The sequence below is a fragment of the Odocoileus virginianus genome, chromosome 22 (genome assembly GCF_023699985.2).
Source record: "Odocoileus virginianus isolate 20LAN1187 ecotype Illinois chromosome 22, Ovbor_1.2, whole genome shotgun sequence".
In the NCBI taxonomy this organism is placed as follows: domain Eukaryota; kingdom Metazoa; phylum Chordata; class Mammalia; order Artiodactyla; family Cervidae; genus Odocoileus; species Odocoileus virginianus.
In genome coordinates this window covers 35,727,659-35,746,782 of record NC_069695.1, presented here as the reverse complement: position 1 = coordinate 35,746,782, position 19,124 = coordinate 35,727,659, and the positions used below count along the sequence as shown (strand labels likewise).

Genomic DNA, 19,124 nt, shown 5'->3' with positions numbered 1-19,124 from the left:
AGGTTTAAAGACTACAACCGGATTTAAGGTAACGGGGAATCCATGAGACAAGAAGCAAATCAGGTGAGTCCTGTGACTGTCCAGCTTCCTGCCTGGAGAGAGTTTCCAAGCTGCAGGGCAGGCTGAGGGAACCCAGGCAGCATCCAGCAGTCTCCCTGAGTCTGCGAGCTGAGAGTCACAGGGAAACCAAGGTGGCTGAAGTGCTTAGGACAGAGAGAGAATCCCAGAGATCTGCAGAGGGTCGCCCTTGGGTATTCAGCAGAGAAATGACCAGCACAGGATTCAGAGAAAACTGCCTAAGGCTGGGGGACAAACCTTTCGGAAAGGACAGGAGAACAGCGCCTGGCACTGGCACCTAGCTAGGAACAGGGCCTATGCCCACCAGCCAGACTGGAAAATCTCACACTTAACAGAATATTGAGCAGAATACTCAGGAAGGGCTTGCCTCAATAAGGGGAAGCAATTAGCCCTAAACTAAGCACCTTTCCTTTTGCCTTCAGTCTTTTCCAAAAACGGTCTTTTTCCAGTTGGCTCTTCACATCAGGTGGCCAAAGTATCGTAGCTTCAGCATCAGTCCTTCCAATGAATATTAAGGGTCGATTTCCTTTAGGATTGACTGGTTCGACCTCCTTGCAATCCAGGGGACTGTAAAGAGGGTGGCAGAGGGTAAGATAATAGATGGCATCACCGACTCAATAAACATGAGTTTGAGCAAACTCTGGGAGATAGTGAAGGACAGGGAAGCCTGGCGTGCTGCCGTCCATGGGGTCGCAGAGTCGAAACCACTGAGTGACTGAACAACAAAAAAATTGAGCACTACTCTGGGCCTAAAAGTAAGACTTGAAAAGCTCAGACTTTTTCTAAGAAATATAACTGCACCCCAGACAAACGTTACCAATATTCACAGAACAACAACAACAACAAAATATGTAGTACCCAACAAAGCAAAATCCACAATGTCTGGTATCAAAACGAAAGTCACCAGATGATGAAAGAAGCAGAAAACAATTCACAATAAGGAGAGTGACATATCAGTTGAAACCAACCCGGAACTGACAGCTGTTATAATAAGCAGATGCAGATATTAAGACAATTATAACTGCATTCTGTATGTTCAAAAAGTTAAATAGAAATATGAGACATATTTTTTAAAAGATCTAAATCAAACTTTTAGATTAAAAACTACAATGTATGAAATGAAAAATGCACTTGATGGTATTGATGGTGGGTTAGATTTGACAAAATAAGGGAAAAAGAGACCCTCAGTGAACAGTGGGACAATTTCAAGCAACCTAACATAGAGAAGCAGAGTCTTCACAGCAGAGAGAATGGTTGGGTAAAAAAGATACTTGACTTAATCAGGTCTGAAATTTTTCCTAATGTTTTGTAAACTAGAAACCCAAAGATCCAAGGAACTCAATGAATCTCAAGCATAAAAAAAAAAAATGAGGAAAAAAAATAGGGATGAGAAAATCTTAAAGGTAGCTGGGGCAGGAGGTGGGCGAAAGTTATGTACAGAGAGACAGAGTAAGAACCACAGAATCTTACTGAAAGCAACATAAGCAAGAAGACATGGAGCAATATCTTTAAAATACTGGAAGAAGAAATTGTTGACCTTAAATTCTACATCCAATGAAAAAGTATCTTTGAAAAAATGAGAGTAAAATATAAATGATTTTAGACATATAAAAGCTGAAAGAATTCATCATCAGACTTGCACTATAAAAAATGTTAAAGGACATCCTTCAGGCAGAAGAAAAATGTCAGAGGTAAATCGGGACCTACACAAAGGAATTCAGTGCACCAGAAATGGTAACTATATGGTCAATTATGTAAGATGTTTCTTATTATTTAAATTTCTTTAAAAAACAATCAATGACTTAACAAAAGTAATAACATTGTATTGTGGGGTTTATAACAAATATAAACAAGTTTTCAGTTCAGTTCACTTCAGTCACTCAGTCGTGTCCGACTCTTTGCGACCTCATGAATCGCAGCATGCCAGGCCTCCCTGTCCATCACAAACTCCCGGAGTTTACTCAAACTCATATCCATCGAGTCAGTGATGCCATCCAGCCATCTCATCCTCTGTCGACCCCTTCTCCTCCTGCCCGCAATCCCTCCCAGCATCAGGGTCTTTTCCAATGAGTCAACTCTTCGCATGAGGTGGCCAATTTAAACAAGTATAAAATGAATGACATAAATGATAGGAAGGAAGAAGTGTAAGTATCATATATGAAAGGATATAGTATCACTAGAAGACAGATTGTAATAAGTTAAAGATATAAGATGTAAACCCTAAAGCAACTACTCAGATATTAGAGGAGAAAAGATTCATGAACTTGAAAAGACAATAGAAACTATCCAAAATAAAACATATAAGAGAAAAAAAGTCTAAAATGAATGAAGAGAACATCAGTGAACTGTTGAGCGGTCAAATACACACACAACTGGAGTCCCTGAATATGAGGGGACAGAGGGATTGGCAGAAAAAACTCTGTAAAAATGATGGCCAAAACTTTCTAAATTCAATAAAATTATAGGCCTGCAGACTGAGAAATTCAATAAAACCCAAGCACACACAAAAAAGAAGTTACACCAAGGCACATTTTAATTAAAGTTCTCAAAAGCAATGATAAAGAGGAAATTTTAAAAATAGCTAAAGGAAGAAAAAAGACACATTACACAGAGACAAAGAATGGCAGCAGATTTCCCACTGGAAAAAAAAAAATCAAGATAGAAGACAATGTAGCAACATCTTTAAAATAATGGGGAGAAAATTCCATCAACCTAAAATTCTGTACTCAACAAAAGTACCTTTCAATAAAAGAAGGCAAAATGAATCCTTTTCCAGACAAAAGCTGGAAGAATCTATCACCAGTAATCTGTATCAAGAAATACTTAAGGAAGTCTTTCAGGCACAAGGACAGTGATGCCAGATGGAAAACTGGATTTATTCAAAAGAATGAAGAACATCAACAGTAATTGTATGGGTAGATACTGAAAAATGTTTTCATCCCTTAAATCACATTATAAGATAATTGACTGCTTAAGCAAAAATAATAACCATATAATGTGAGGTTCAGAAATAAAATATATGACAACAATAGCACAAAAGCTGGAGGGAAGATATGGAAGTATACCCTGTTGCAAGGTCCTATAATATATATGAATTAGTATAATATCACTTGATACATTAAAGATGTCTACTCTAAACCCTAAAGCAAGCTCTAAAACACATGATAAAGAGTTATAGTTAGTAAGGCAACAAACAAGATAGAATCATAAAAAAATCCTCATTCAATCTCAAAGAAGGCAGAAAAACAGGAAAAAGAACAAAGAACAAATGGGACAAGTAGAAAGCAAATATCAAGATGAGAGACTTAAACATAACCAATAATCACATGAAATGTAAATGTTCAGATTCTTTGGATAAAAAAGCAAGACCCAGCCCTATGCTGCTTCTAAGAAAAAGGAATTATATTAGAAATCAGAGAAAGATTTCAGGAAAACCCAAATATCTAGAAGCTAAATAGCACACTCCTAAATGACCCATGAATCAAAAAGAAGTCAAACAGAAAATTAGAAAATATTTTGAAGAGAATGAAAATGAAAGTATAGCATATCATAATTTGTGGGATACTGCAATAGGAGTAATTAGAAGCACTAAATACCACTATTAGAAAAGAAGAAATGTCTCAATTCAGTTATGTCAGCTTCCAACTTATGCAACTACAAAAAGTACGTCAGATACCCAAACTTGTTCATCTTATAACTGGAAGTTTGTACTCTTTCCCCAATATCTCTTCTTTCCCCCCAACTCCCCAAAGCCTAGCAACTACCACTCTATTTTGTCTGTGAGTTTGACTTTTTAGATTCCACATATAAGTGATACCATGCAGTATTTGTCTTTCTCTATCTGATTCATTTTACTTAGCACAATGCATTCAAGGTTCATCCAAATTGTGAAAATGGCAGGATTTTCTTCTTTCTCACAGCTGAAAAGTATTCCACTGTAACTTGTTAGGGTCATATAAGACTCTATTTTTCCATCTCTATGTTTAACATGAAAATAAAAATAAAATTAGGTGAAAAATGTATCCATTCATCCATTGACGGACACTTCGGTCGTTTCCATACCTTGGCTACTGTGAAGGAAACTGCGATGCACGCGGGAGAGCAGCTATCTCTGTAAGATCTTTATCTCAGTTCCTTTGGAAATAAACCCAGAAGTGGAATTGCTGGGTCATATGTCGCTTCTATTATTTTTTTTGTGGAACCTTCATACTGTTTTCCATGTGACTGCACCAATTTGCATTTTTACTAACGGTGCACCAGGGTTCCCTTTTCTTCACACCACCTACTTCTACACTTGCTCTTGTCTTTTTGACAATAGCCATTCTAGGTGTAAGGTGGTTTTGAGTTGCATTTTCCTGATGTTTGTCATGCTGAGCACCTTTTCATGTACCTATTGGAAAGCTGAGGAATCTTAAAGGAAAGAGCTAAAAACGAAAAGTCTCAAGAGATACAAGGGAAAGAGAATGGAATGGAAAATTAAAGCTTAGTCTGGTAGGTCAAATTATAGGATTCTCAAAGCAAGTGTCATTGATGCAATTAAAGGACACATAAAAGAGCACCATAGGGACGTCCCTGGTGGTCCAGTGGCTAAGATTCCACACTCCTGATGCAGAGGGGGCCCACGAGAGACCCCTCATTAGGAAGCTAGATCCCACATACTGCAACTTGCATGCCGCAACTAAAACTTCCGAATGCCACAGCTAAGCCAGGGTGCACCCCCCAAAAAAAACAACAACAAAAAAAAACCCATAACTTTTAAAGATTAATGAATAATGCAAGTATGTACACTAAACATATGAGAGTTGGAAGCTGGGTTGGGGTCAAATGGGAGTGGCACTCAGAGATGGGGAATACACAGGAAAAGCAAAATGGAGCTCATGTAGACTGATTAAGACAGTACGGCTTTATAAGGAGTATCTCTGCCCTTCTGAAGACAGGAGGAGAAAGGTTAGGCCTCTAAGAAATGTGGTGCTTAGAAAATAAGAAAATAATTCAAAAGGTCAGCCATGTGGAAACAACTTTGAAAGGGAACTTCTTTATTTTCTCTTCCCTCCCTGCTTTACTGTCTTGCCTGGCTCGAAAGGAACAAATCAAAGGGGAAATAAGATTCATTGCAATTGGATTATTTTTAAATGGTAATTTAATAATATTTCCTCTCAAGGGAGTAAAAGTATAGTGCAGGCTGAAGCTGGCACTTATCTAAATTTCATTGCAGTCATAGCAAAGTAGCAAGGGACAGCATGATTTATACCTCTATCAGAAAATTGTGAGAAAGCCTTTTAGCAGTAGCATCCCACCAAGAAAAAAAGCAAGGATGCCACAAAATCACCTTCAGTATTTCCTTCATTTGTAGGATGAGGTCATTCACCGTCTAGCTCCTACTGACCAATTTCAGACTCAATTTCTATCCCACCCCTGGTAAAAGTGAAAGTGAAAGTCGCTCAGTAGTATCCAACTCTTTACAACTCCATGGACTACATAGTCCATGGAATTCTCCAGGCAAGAATATTGGAGTGGGTAGCTGGTCCCTTCTCCAGGAGGTCTTCCCAATGCAGGGATCAAACCGGGGTCTCCTGCATTGCAGACGGATTCTTTACCAACTGAGCCATCCTGGTAACTTAACTTCACCCATCAGACTGACTCACTTTTCCACACATAGACCCTGAGATTTCCTGACCATTTGCCTGGGAAACATCCCTTGAGTGGGAAATCCATCCAGCAGTGCCCTGCTCAATCCTTACCCATATACTGTAATCCTGTCATCTTTCTCTTATCCTAAGCTAATGTCCCATTTATGAACTGCTGTAGCATTTGCTTTATACACCATCCTTTGACAGATAGTTATTTTCTTTTAACATTTTGAAGATATCATTCCATTGTCTTCTAGGTTCCATTGTTTCTGTTTAGAAATCAACTATAAATGTACAGCTTAATATCTTTCATTAATTTCTGAAAATTCTCAATTATTAACTCTCCAAATACTGCTCTGTCCCCCTCATCCTCTCCCTTCCTTATAAGACTCCTCTCTGTAACTTTTTGTCTTTTACCTTCACATCTCAATACTGTATTCTGGATACTGTCTTCCAATCCATTAAAAATTCAATTAATTCTCTCTTCAGCTCTCTATGCCACTGTTAAGCCCATTCACTGACTTACTAATGTGATTATTGTATCTATAGTTCTAGAATTTCTTTTTTTTTTAAGATGCTCAGTAAATGTTTATCAAATGAGTTGAATGGAGATTACCAAACTCCACGATGCCACAGATGTAAAAATGCATAGAAAAACACCCACAAATGAGCCTTTAAGTGTCTTTTCCACATACTTCACTAATATGCTTAATATTTTGTAATATTTACATTTTTTTAACAGCTTTTGTACTTTGATGGAATAAAATGGATTTCCCAAAACTTTATGGAGTGCATATACAAGGGTATGACTTCTCATGGCTTCACTTTTGATTATTTCCTGGGAACTAGTCAGGTCCAAGATCAGAAACCCTCAAAAAGAGATGGACCTGGAACAATGGACAGCAAAACACTGTTGCTTTTTTTTTTTTTTTTACAGTTTATATTTCTCTGTCAAAACTCTCAGTTTCATCTTTCATCTCTTATTGAACACAGCAAGCATAATTATTTTTAAGTCTGAGTTTTATAATTAGTATCTTCTGTGGGTCTCTGGTTTCTGTTGGTTATTTTTTGTTCCCTTGTATGCTTGGTTAGGTTTTTTTTTAGGGGAAATTAATATAGCATCAAAATAGCCATTTTAAAGTATTCAGTTCAGTGGCATTTAGTACATTCACAACGCTGTGTAATCACTTCCTCTATTCAGTTCCAAAATGTTTTCATCACTCCAACAGAAAACCCCGGAACCACTAAGCAGGTGCTTTCATTTCCCCTCCCCCACTTGTCTGGCAACTACCCGTTTGCTTTTCATCTCTATTTATGTCCTTACACTAAATGGATTTCTTAGAGGCAGCATGGAATTGGGTCTTGCTAGGCTTGCCGTCCCTTTCCTTGTACTTTGATCTGAAAATTCTCAAAGCAATGTCTTGTTTAGTCGCTCAGTTGTATCTGACTCTTTCGGACCCCATGGACTGTAGCCCACCAGGCTCCTCTGTCCATGGAATTTCACAGGCAAGAATACTGAAGTGGGTTGCCAGTTCCTTCTCCAGGGGATCTTCCCGATCCAGGGATCGAACCCGGGTCTCCTGCATTGCAGGAGGATTCTTTACCGCTGAGCCACCAGGGAAGCCCCCTCAAAGCAATAAGCTGGGGCAATCATTTGTTTCCTTTATCACAAGGATCACTGTCCTCTGTTGCCTGATGTCCAGGCTCTTGACAACCATTGTTTCATGTATTTCATCCATTTTTTTTTTCCTTTTCTTTTGGTTGTTTCAGGTAGGAAAGTAAATACAGTCTCTGCCACTCTACCTTGGCTAGGAGCAGAATTCTGCTGCCTTTTGAAAACATAATTTATGTGCTTTGGTTTAGCAGTTAAATTCATTCTATTCAATTTTAATGTTTGTTTTGAGGCATGCTGTCATTTAATCACTTTTTAACAAATCCTGGCATTCACCATAGCTTGTATTGTTATAAAATATGCCCATGTCTTCCATGTTAAGCTTCCTTACCTGCAACCAGCAAATGCCAGTCTCCACACCCTTTCTTCCTTGGGAGCTAGAGCAAGCAGCATGTGTTCACGAACTGCTGAAGGTGTCCCTAGTCATCAGATACACTGCTATTTTAGCTAGCCACTCTCTAAAATTGAGACCATCACCCTCACCAATGCTTAGGATGTCTATAGACCCCTTGGGTTCTAGGCAAGCCACTTAAAGCTCTGGGGCAGGGAGGGGGAGTTGATGCTCATTTTAAAATCCAACATACTTAACTTTCATGTGTTGGTAGATTTTTTAAAATAATTTCCATTTATATGAAGATATTTTGAGTTTTTTTCCTCTTTTCTAATCCTTGAATTTCACCCCCCAACCAGCCTATGAAAGTGAAAGTGAAGTTGCTCAGTTGTGTCTGACTCTCTGCGACCTCGTGGACTGTAGCCCACCAGGGTCCTCCGTCTGTGGGATTCTCCAGGCAAGAATATTAGAGTGGGTTGCCATTTCCTTCTTCAAGGGACCTTCCCAACCCAGGGATTGAACCCAGGTCTCCCGCATTGCAGGCAGACGCTTTAACCTCTGAGCCACCAGGGAAGCCCGCACCAGCCTATAGCACTTCTAAATAACTGAGACACTGTCCAATCCCACCGACCCTGTCCTGGGGTGGAAGTTCATCTCAGAACCACTGGTGCTGTAATATACATGTGATCAGTTGCCATTACAGTCTGGTCAGAGGCAAAACTCCACCCGTCCCTATTTACAGGCTGACTAGATATCACCCTGGCTTTGACATGCTACCACCAAGGAGCATTTAAACAAAAAGTAGGCTTTTGGTCATGCTCCAACTTCACCCCCCATAGAAACACTTTCCCTGCAGTTATTGCTCCATCTGGTTACTTATGAGTAACCAAAGATCCTCTTGTCATGGCAGGTCTAGTAATTTAAATTGTTGTTGCTATTATTCAGTTGCTCAGTCGTGGCTGACCTTAGCGTCAGCCAGCGTCAGTCAACCATCTCATCCTCTGTCACCCTCTTTTCCTCTTGCCCTCAATCTTTCCCAGCATCAGAGTCTTTTCCAGTGAGTTGGCTCTTTGCATCAGGTGGCCAAACTATTGGAGCTTCAGCTTCAGCATCAGTCCTTACATGAATATTCAGGGTTGATTTCCTTTAGGATTGATTGTTTGATCTTGCTGTCCAAGGGGCTCTCAAGAGTCCTCTCCAGCACCACAGTTCAAAAGCATCAATTCTTTGGTACTCAGCCTTCTTTACCATCCAACTCTCACAACCATACATGACTACTGGAAAAAACACAGATTTGACGATAAGGACCTTTGTCAGCAAAGTGATGTCTCTGCTTTTTAATATGCTGTCTAGGTTTGTCATAGTTTTTCTTCCAAGGAGCAAGCATTTTTTAATTTCATGACTCTAGTCACCATGTGCAGTGATTCTGGAGTCCAAGAAAAATAAAATCTGTCACTGTTTCCACTTTTTCCCCATCTACTTGCCATGAAGTGATGGGACCAGATGCCAGGATCTTTTTTTTTGAATGTGAATTTTAAGCCAGCTTTTCAACAATAATAATAAAAACTTTAAATTTCATTCTTGGGCTGGGTTTCCCATCACACCTGCAGGAGGAACATTCTGATACTTTTCTGTTTTCCTTCCAACCTCTTTTATGACTTTCACCCTTTGCTGTGACCACTTGCAGGGCGGAGGGGCAGGAAGTGCTTGTATAACTTGGAATTCCGTGATGCTCTGGCATCAGCCCTCCCCATGAAGCAAGTCATTTCTTCCCTGAGGTATTTCTGTGGGTTCTTCAAAGATCTCCTAGTCTCTGGGGATCTCTTTCCAGTCACTCCAGACTCCTTCCTCAGCCTCCAGGTGTCTGATGGAGCCTCAAAGCTGTGGGCTTCCGAGAGTCGGGCAGCCTTCTCAGTTGGGACACAAGCTGACCCCAGGCCAGCTTTCTCATTTGAGTGGCTGAGCCTGGTCCTGAGGAAACACTCACGCCTTCCCTCGGTCACTTGGGGAAATAGCACCTGGGTCCAAACTGGGCTCACGGGAGCCCTCTTCTCGGTCCTGCTGCGCCTCAAGGCACATGCAGAGTGTGAAGCCTTTACTCGTGGCACTGTTCTAAAGCCGGAAGGCGGCAAAAATGCCAGGAAACAGAAACGTCTTTAGAGGAAGGGACAACCTGACCAGCTGGACATGTCAGTGAAGGTTCGGCTTCCCCTCAGGCCCAGAAATGCTGCCCCATTGTAGGCTGAGTGAGATTTTGTTCCAGAATAGAAATGAAAACACGTGCATACACCAGGTGGCTTTCAGGGCAACCAATACAGTGTCCTTTGACCCATATTCATATCTAGAAACCTGAATGTGAGCAGAGGTCCTGACGACGCCTCTGGACGCCGCTTGCCTGGGGCTGACTCCCCAGATGGCGAAGCCACTGCACCCAGAACTGAAACCACTGGCTCTTTCAGAGGAATTCAGCACAAAGAGCTGCTGACCGAGGTGTTGCAGGGCGGGGTAGGGTGGGGTGGGGGTTGCCAGAGGAGATAAACAGAAGAGGGAAGTTATCAGAATTGAGTCACTGACCCGCCCAGCGGGTATGGCAGGTCATATTTGAGAAACTCATAGCTTGAAGGAAGCCTCCTGGAGATCGTTCAGTCTGCCCTTGGCAATCCCACTTGAGTGTCACAGATGAGGAAAAAACACTGTTAGTAATAATGGTGGGAGTGGGGGTTTAGTCACTAAGTCATCTCTGACTCTTGCGACCCCATGGACTGTATAGCCCGCCAGACTCCTCCGTCTGTGGAATTTTCTAGGCCAGGATACTGGAGTAGGTTGCCATTTCCTCCTCCAGGGGATCTCCCCGACCCACGGATTGAACATGCATCTTCTGCATTGCAGGCAGGTTCTTTACCAACTGAGCCACCAAGGGAAGCCCCTGTAATAATAATACCTGCATTTTTTTTAGCACTTCCTTTTAGTGTAAGCAATTTCCTAGGTGCTTAGGAAACACTGTCTCATTTACTGTTACCTCCTTTACTTCTCAGGACAATCCCACGTGGTAATTGCTCTCATTGGCTTCATTTTACAGATGAGGACACGGAAACTCCGAGAGATCCTTTCACTTGCCCAGGTGCCCGGGCAGGAAGGGCAGCACCAGGAGGCAGGCCTGCACACATGGCCCTGTGATTCCCCCACACCATCACACCGTATCGCGGATGAGTTCACTTGGAACAAGGTTTAAGATCTGCAAGGGCGGTGCACCCCTTTTTCACGCTTCAGGTTCAGAGTCCATAAGCAGTGCTGTTGCTTTGGAAATATCAGATTGAAATGCCCAGGGTACAATGTGAAGATGAGGCCACCAAGGGAAAAGCAGAGGTGTGAATTCATGCCAGCCATATTCACCAGCGCCCCACAGTGAAAGTGAAGTCGCTCAGCCGTGTTCGACTCGTAGTGACCCCATGGACTGCAGCCTACCAGGCTCCTCCGTCTATGGGATTTTCCAGGCAAGAGTACTGGAGTGGGTTGCCATTTCTTTCTCCAGGGGATCTTCCCAGCCCAGGGACCGAACCCGGGTCTCCCGCATTGTAGACAGACGCTTTACCGTCTGAGCCACCCGGGAAGCCCACCAGAGCCCCAGGGGTCCTGAAAATCAGTCCCTTTTGAGAAATGGAATATTTCCTGCCATATCAGGAAACAAAGATGTCACAGTCATCAATTCCAGTGTGAGTTCCTGGGGCCTAAGGGCACTCAGGGCGGAAGATCCCCTGGAGGAGGTCATGGAAATCCGCTTCAGTATTCTTTTTTTTTTTTTTTTAATTGGAGGATAATTACTTTATAGTATTGTGGTGGGTTTTGCCATACATCAGCGTGAATCGGTCACAGGTACACTTGTCCTCCCCCACCCTGAACCCCGCCCCCCACCTCCCTCCGGTATTCTTGCCTGGAGAAAATCCCATGGACAGAGGAGCCTGGCGGGCTACAGTTCATAAGGACCCAAAAATCAGATATACCTGACCAACTAACATTTCACTTTTCACAAGGCACATCTAGATCTCCTCACAGTAGGGCCCCAAGAATATCTGATTCCATCTGAGTCAGATTCCATTACACCAGTTAAGCTATTTCCTATGCCTAAAGAGTAAACCATAAATCCCTTCCACTATTTAACACTCTGGGTGGTTATCATGATGGGGAAACATTCCTAAACTCAGAGGTTGTGTTCATAGTAGGGTCAGTAAAAACCACGCACACACAGACCGTGACCCACACCCCACAGGGCCCTGGATGTGGGGGTGAGTCCCAGAGAGAACGATCACATTGCAGGTTGTGACTATTTTTTAAGTCGACACTGTGCAGGCCTCCAGAGGGGGAGCTGAACGGGTGACAGGTGTGAGACCAGGAGGAAGAAGGACAGCAATCCTGGCATTGAGGAGGACGGGCCAGGAGAGGAGAAGAGGTGAGAGACCAGGGAGCAAACCCTCGGAGAAGCGGGAAGGCCTGAAAGAAAGCACCAGTCTCTAGGACGGAAGGGCTCTGGACAAGGATAGGCCTCTGTGAGGAGAGAGTGAACTATACCTGAAAAGGTCTTGGGTTGTGGGTGGGGAGTTTGGGGAGCAGTGGGCAGGGGGTGGATGACTGCGTGAGGGTCATGAGCCCTTGAGGGAACAGAATAGATCTCAAGGGACAAAGAAAGGAGAACAGACCTCAGAAACTGCCCAGTGTTTGCAGGCAGTGTTGACTACGCCCGGGTCTGCTGGTGTAGAATTTCCTACATTCCCACAGCAGCCCCCACACTACCCCCCCCACCCCCTCAGTGCCCCCACAGTTGAGGCGCAGTCCACGCCACGGCTCTGCGGCATTCAAACGCACCACCCCCAAGCGTTCCAGCCTCTCTGAAGGAACACCCCAGCTCATCGTCTGCGGGACTCCTTGGGCCCTTAGCACGCTCTCCAAATGTGTTATTTTTGTTTCCTCTGTGAGTTTGTGCTCCCACGAGATTGTGAGTGCTTAAATCATGACTTCTTCATCTGGATACCCCTTCAACAGCTCCCTGACACCAAAGACAGTTATTTAGATATTAACAATAGTAGTTTGTCAACTCTACCAAGATGGGAATAAGTGGTCATCCCCGGCCACAGCCAAAGGCGTGAGTGAATCAATGAACATGAAAATCGTATTCACCTTGCGCCCTCTTGTGGAAAAGAAGGCAAGAAACACTGTATTACTGCTGTGGACCATTCACCTCCTCTAACTATAGTGATAATACAATATTGAGTTTAAATATATTGAAATACAAACATGGGCTTCCCAGGAGGCGCTAGTGGCAAAGAACCCGCCTGCCAATGCAGGAGAAACAAGAAACGCGGGTTCCATCTCTGAGTCAGAAAGATCCCCTTGGAGGACGGCACAGAAACCCACTCCAGTATTCTTGCCTGGAGAATCCCATGGACAGAGGAGCCCGGTGGACTCCCGTCCGTAGTGTTGCAAAGAATCGGACACGACTTAGGCGACTTAGCACACACACACAGAAATACAAATAAATCTTTCAATATTTAATTTTAATTTAATATTATCATACATTTAAGAGTGAAAGTGAAGTCACTCAGTCATGTCCGACTCTTTTGTGACCCCACGGACTGTAGCCCACCAGGCTCCTCTGTCCATGGGATTTTCCAGGCAAGAATACTGGAGTGGGTTGCCATTTCCTTCTGCAGGGGATCTTCCCAACCCAGGGATCGAACCTGGGTCTCCCGCATCGTAGGCAGATGCTTTTACCGTCTGAGCCACCAGGGAAGTCCATTATGGTTTCTTTAAAAACTAAAAACAGAACTACTATATGGAATCTAGAAAGATGGTACTGATGAACTTATTTGCAGGCAGCAATGGATGGAGATGCAGACAGAGAAGAGACTTGTGCACGTAGTGAGGGGAAGGAGAGGGTGGGGTGGAAGGAGAGAGTAGCCTGGAAGCATTTACATTACCGTGTGTTAAATAGATCGCCAGTGGGGATTTGCTCTTTGACTCAGGGAACTCAAACTGGGGCTCTGTGACAACCTAGAGGGGTGGGATTGGGTGGGAGGTGGGAGGGAGGTTAAAGAGGGAGGGGAGGTAAGTAAACCTATGGCTGATTTATGTTGATGTATGGCAGAACCCGGAGAAGGCAATGGCACCCCACTCCAGTACTCTTGCCTGGAAAATCCCGTGGACGGAGGAGCCTGGTGGGCTGCAGTCCATGGGGTTGCTAAGAGTTCGACACGACTGAGCGACTTCACTTTCACTTTTCACTTTCATGCGTTGGAGAAGGAAATGGCAACCCACTCCAGTCCTCTTGTCTGGAGAATCCCAGGGACGGGGGAGCCTGGTGGGCTGCCGTCTATGGGGTCACACAGGGTTGGACACGACTGAAGCGACTTAGCAGCAGCAGCATGGCAGAAACCAGTACAATATTGTAAAGCAACTGACCTTCAATTAAAAATAAAGTTAAAAAATAGAGCTACTGTATGAGCAAGCAATTCCACTCTTGGGTATATATCTGGAAAAAAAAACCCACTAATTCAAAAGGATACGTGTACCCCAACATTCATAGCAGCATTATTTATAATCGCCAAGACATGGAAACAAACTAAGTGTCCATCCACAGTGCCATTTGCAACAACATGGATGGACTTGGAGAGCATTATGAAGTGCAGTAGGTCAGACAGGGAAAGACAAATACTATATGATATCACTTACATGTGAAATCTAAAAAATTCCACAAACTAGTGGATACAACAAGAAAGAGACAGACTCACAGACACAAAGAAGTGGCTACCAGTTGGGAGAGGGAAGGTGAGAGGGGCTAATTAGGGGTTAGAGAGTAAGGTACAAACTGTTATGTATAAAATAAGCTGCAAAGATACATTGTACAACATGGGGAACATAGCTAGTATTTTATAACTATGTGTAGAATCTAATCTTCAAAAATTATCAATCAGTATATTGTATTCTTGTAACATACGTTACTTTGTACATACATACAACAAAGGTCCACCTAGTCAAAGCTATGGTTTTTACAGTAGTCACATATGGATGTGAGAGTTGGACTATAAAGAAAGCTGAGCGCTGAAAAATTGATGCTTTTGAAATGTGGTGTTGGAGAAGACTCTTAAGAGTCCCTTGGACTGCAAGGAGATCCGACCAGTCAATCCTAAAGGAAGTCAGTCCTGAATATTCACTTGAAGGACGGATGCTGTAGCTGAAACTCCAATACTTTGGCCACATGATGCGAAGAACTGACTCGTTGGAAAAGACCCTGATGCTGGGAAAGATTGAAGGCGGGAGGAGAAGGGGATGACAGAGGATGAGATCGCTGGATGGTATCACTGACTCAATGGAAATGAGTTTGAGCAGGCTCCGGGAGTTGGTGATGGACCAGGAGGCCTGGTGTGCTGCAGTCCGTGGGGTCGCAAAGAGTCGGACATGACTGAGCGACTGAACTGAACTGAACATATAATATTGTACATCAACTATACTTCAATTAAAAAAAAAAAGAAAAGTGTCTTGGCTTCTCTTAACTCTTTGCACTTCAGTATAAATGTTAGTGTCAGTATTTTAATTTACAGAAAAAGTGTTGAAATGTTCATTGGCATTGCATGAAATCTACAGATAATTTTAGAGAGAACAGTCATTTTTATGATGTCAGGTCTTCTAATCCATGAACACAGGATGTCACTCCATCTACTTCAGTCTTTAATTTCTCACAATAATTTTTCCATTGGTTCCTAAACAATCTCATCTACGAGTTTTATTTTATGGACTCTTGGATTTTTTTAATTGCTGTAAAATATACACAACAAAATGTACCATCTTAACCATTTTTAAGTGTACTGTTCAGTAGTGTTAAGTATATTCATATTATTATGCAACCAATCTCCAAAAATCTTTCTATATTGCAAAACTGAAACTTTATATCAAATGACTCCCCCTACTCACTACCCCAACCCCTGGAATCTACCATTCTACTTTCTGCCTCTGTGAATTTGACTACTATATTGACTACACCCATATAAGTGAAATCACACAATATTTGTCTTTGTGTGACTAGCTTATTTCACTTAGCATTATATCCTCAAGATTCATCCAGATTGTATCATGTGCCAGAATTTCCTCCATTTTTAAGACTGAGTAACATTCCATTGTGTGTTTATGCCACATTTTGCTTATGTATTCATCTGTTGGTGGACACTTGTTCGGCTTCCATCTTCTGTGAATAATGCTGCTGTAAACATGGATGTACAAATATCTTTTTAAGACTCTGTTTTCAATCCTTTGGGGTATAAACTCTCAAGTGGAATAGCTGTATGATATAGTAGCTCTATTTTTAAAATTTTTTGGAACTGTAGTATGTTATTTTAATTCTTATAATTATTTTTAAGTAATGGGGAAAAGTTATAAATATTACAGAGTATATCTTGAAATAATTTCATGGTACAATATATTAATCCCAAAGTATTTTATATAGATCCCTGCTCTATATCAAAATTGATGAATTTTTAAAAATTTCCCGGAATTTTGAGTAAATTTAACATGGTAAGGTCAAAGGTGATCTCTAGTCAGAATAGGGTGGGAAACACTGGATTAGCTGAAACACTAAATTTGGAGCAAGAACAGATAATCAGTGCAGTAAGTGAGGAAGAGCAGCTAATCAGAACATATTCATTGTGTGTGTATTCATGTGTGTGTTTTTGGTGGATGATGCAGAAAAGGAATGAGACATAGTCCTCAAAGAGCTTAGGATCAAGTGGACTGGGGCTGGTGGAGGAGCCATGTATTGCATCAAATAAGGAAAGGAAATTTATACTCACAACACAATCAGGGCTAAACACGTGCTACAGTCAAGTTATTCAGAGACATGAGAAGAAAACATGAGAAGAAAACATCATCATAGCGTAGGGGGATTGGGAGAAACTGTGTGGAAAAACAAGCTGTGTCCAAGATTTGAAAGTAGAAGATGAGACCCTTAAATGTTCAAAGAATAGCCGAACAGTAGCCCAGCGATACAAGAGAGGAGAGACCTCTGATTCTTCAGATTCCACGTGCAGCCTTCTACACAGCTTCGAACTTCTGTACATCAATGAAAGAACTCTAGTTTGTCCTGTAACAGAATATGCTTTCCCATCTTAAAAGTAAAGTTCTTACCTTTCTCTCGAAATGTGGAGGTGCATAGTTTTAACAGGCACTGGGTCCACCACTGGTTATAACCAGTCCTCAAATTCGGGCAGAGTCCCAATGAATATCCTGTTACCATAAGAATAAATTGTAAAATTTCAATTACCTGTATGTAAAATAAAACTAGCAAGGAGATAGGAGAACAATATATGTATTCAGTAAACACACATATATGTAATGAGAATATGTATGAAGCCATCTACTGGGGCTTCCCAGGTGGTGCAGGGGTAAAGAATCTACCTGCCAATGCAGGAGAAACAAGAGACGTGAGTTTGATCCCTGGGTAGGGAAGATCCCCCAGAGTAGGAAATGGCAACCCACTCCAGTATTCTTGCCTGGAAAATCCCATGGACAGAGGAGCCTGGTGGGCTATTGTCCATGGGGGTCACAGAGTGTGAGTGACACACACACACACACACACACACACACGCTACCGCCATTGTTTCTGTGCTTTGTCATGAGGCTGTCAATGGTACCCATCTCTTTGTTCATCCATTGCCCAGTCCACATCACATTTTCCCCATCCTCCGCCAGAAATTCAGCTGGTTGAGGTTCATTACTTACTAGAGGGATCTAAACCTTTACTCCCAAGAGGGCTTGAGTCTTCAGTCCTGCCTTTCCTGGTTTCTGTAGTTTTCCAGTAACTTTCACTCTTAGGCATGGAAGTACTAAGAAGCAGTTTCAGATAACTCTCTGGTTTCAGACACAGTCCTCCTCGCCTGTGTTGTGTAGTAGGAGCCCACGCTCATGCACCTCATCTACAGTAACTTCCTCTCCCCCCCTTTTTTTTTGGCCAGTTGGTCAAAGAATTGATGCTTTCAAACTGTGGTGCTGGAGAAGACTCTTGAGAGTCTGTTGGACAGCAAGGAGATCAGACCCGTCAATCTTAAAGGAAATCAACCCTGAATGCTCACTGGAAGGACTGATGCTGAAGTTGCAGCTCCAAAACTTTGGCTGCCTGATGCAGAGTCAAGTCATTGGAAAAGACCCTGATCCTGGGAAAGATCAAAGGCAGAAGAAGAGGATGACAGAGGATGAGATGGTTGGATGGCATCACCGATTCAATGGACATGAACTTGGGCAAACTCTGGGAGACAGTGAGGGACATGGAAGCCTGGCATGCTACAGTCCACGGGGTTGCAAACAGTCAGACATGACTTGGTGACTGAACAACAACAACAAATAAGAGGTCCAGGCTGCCCAGGAAGCAGTCTCACTTTCCAATTTAACCATTCTCCACTTTCAGCTGAACCACTGTATCTGTGGGTGGAAACATCCCTCCCCTGGGACTAATGACTTCCAAACCAGCATTGCTCAAAGCTTCTGGGGAAGGAAGACCATTTCGGCAAATGGGTTATTGAGTTTAAGAGTGAAAGGAGCCTCTCCCACTTCCACCCTTTGATGCTCACATCCATGTGTTCCGGCTATGGAAGAAAGAACAGCACAGAAGTGTCACTGATTCAAAGCGTGAAGCCTTCCTTGTAAGACAGAATCCCATTGTTCTGGAGTGTTGTCTCCCAACTGGCACCACAACTGAATCTCCATTCCAACTTTCAATCAGGCCAACCGCTCCAGGTGATGGGGTGTGGTAAGACTATTTGATTCAATGGGAATAAGCCAATTATTCTATTTCCTTTGCTGTGAAATGAGCTCTTTGATGAGAAATGAAAGTGCACAGAATATCAAGGTAGATAAAGCATTCTATAGTATACAGATGGGGGGTGGGGCTTAAGTGCTATGTTCAGTTCTCTGAAGGCAAATTCATATTCAGAGTCATGCATATTTCTTGGCAATGAATCTGCCTCCTCTATGAATCAGGGCAACCACGGCCCCCAGGTGGCTGGTTGGTCCCCCACGGGGAGCGATGCCATCTGAGACGCTTAGCGCTGACAGTGTTGTTGTCCCGCTGTCGACACATTAAACACTCAGCAATATAATGCTTCCAGGTCAGTCTTGAGTAGGTAAGGTCCGTATTTTTGAGCCCACACTAGCTTTGGAGCATGCACTGAGATGACTGGAGTAAGCAACCGATTTACATATACAGATGTCATTTTTTCCACTTGATTATTCGGAGCCTCCTCTATGGTGCAGTCATGACTCACTGGATAGAGAGATGCGATACCATGGCAGTGAATCTTGCTGGAAGGCTTCCCTCTATAGAGTGCCACGGAGTCCCTCACTGGAGGCAATGTGTTAGGACATTGCCCTGTGCCCC

General features: G+C 42.7%; 1 long non-coding RNA gene and 1 other non-coding gene across 2 annotated transcripts in view; one reads left to right on the top strand and one right to left on the bottom strand.

The window, feature by feature from the left end:
* Nucleotides 1–12,275, top strand: part of LOC139030395 (uncharacterized) — a 39,963-nt gene extending 27,688 nt beyond the window's left edge. The window contains exon 3 of the long non-coding RNA XR_011482765.1: nt 10,791–12,275. This is a non-coding gene — a long non-coding RNA (uncharacterized lncRNA). The remainder of the gene's footprint in view (nt 1–10,790) is intronic.
* A 1,147-nt stretch (nt 12,276–13,422) lies between these two features.
* TRNAR-ACG (transfer RNA arginine (anticodon ACG)) lies at nt 13,423–13,495 on the bottom strand. The gene has a single exon. It is a non-coding gene; the product is annotated as a tRNA-Arg (tRNA).
* Nucleotides 13,496–19,124: the final 5,629 nt, after the last annotated feature.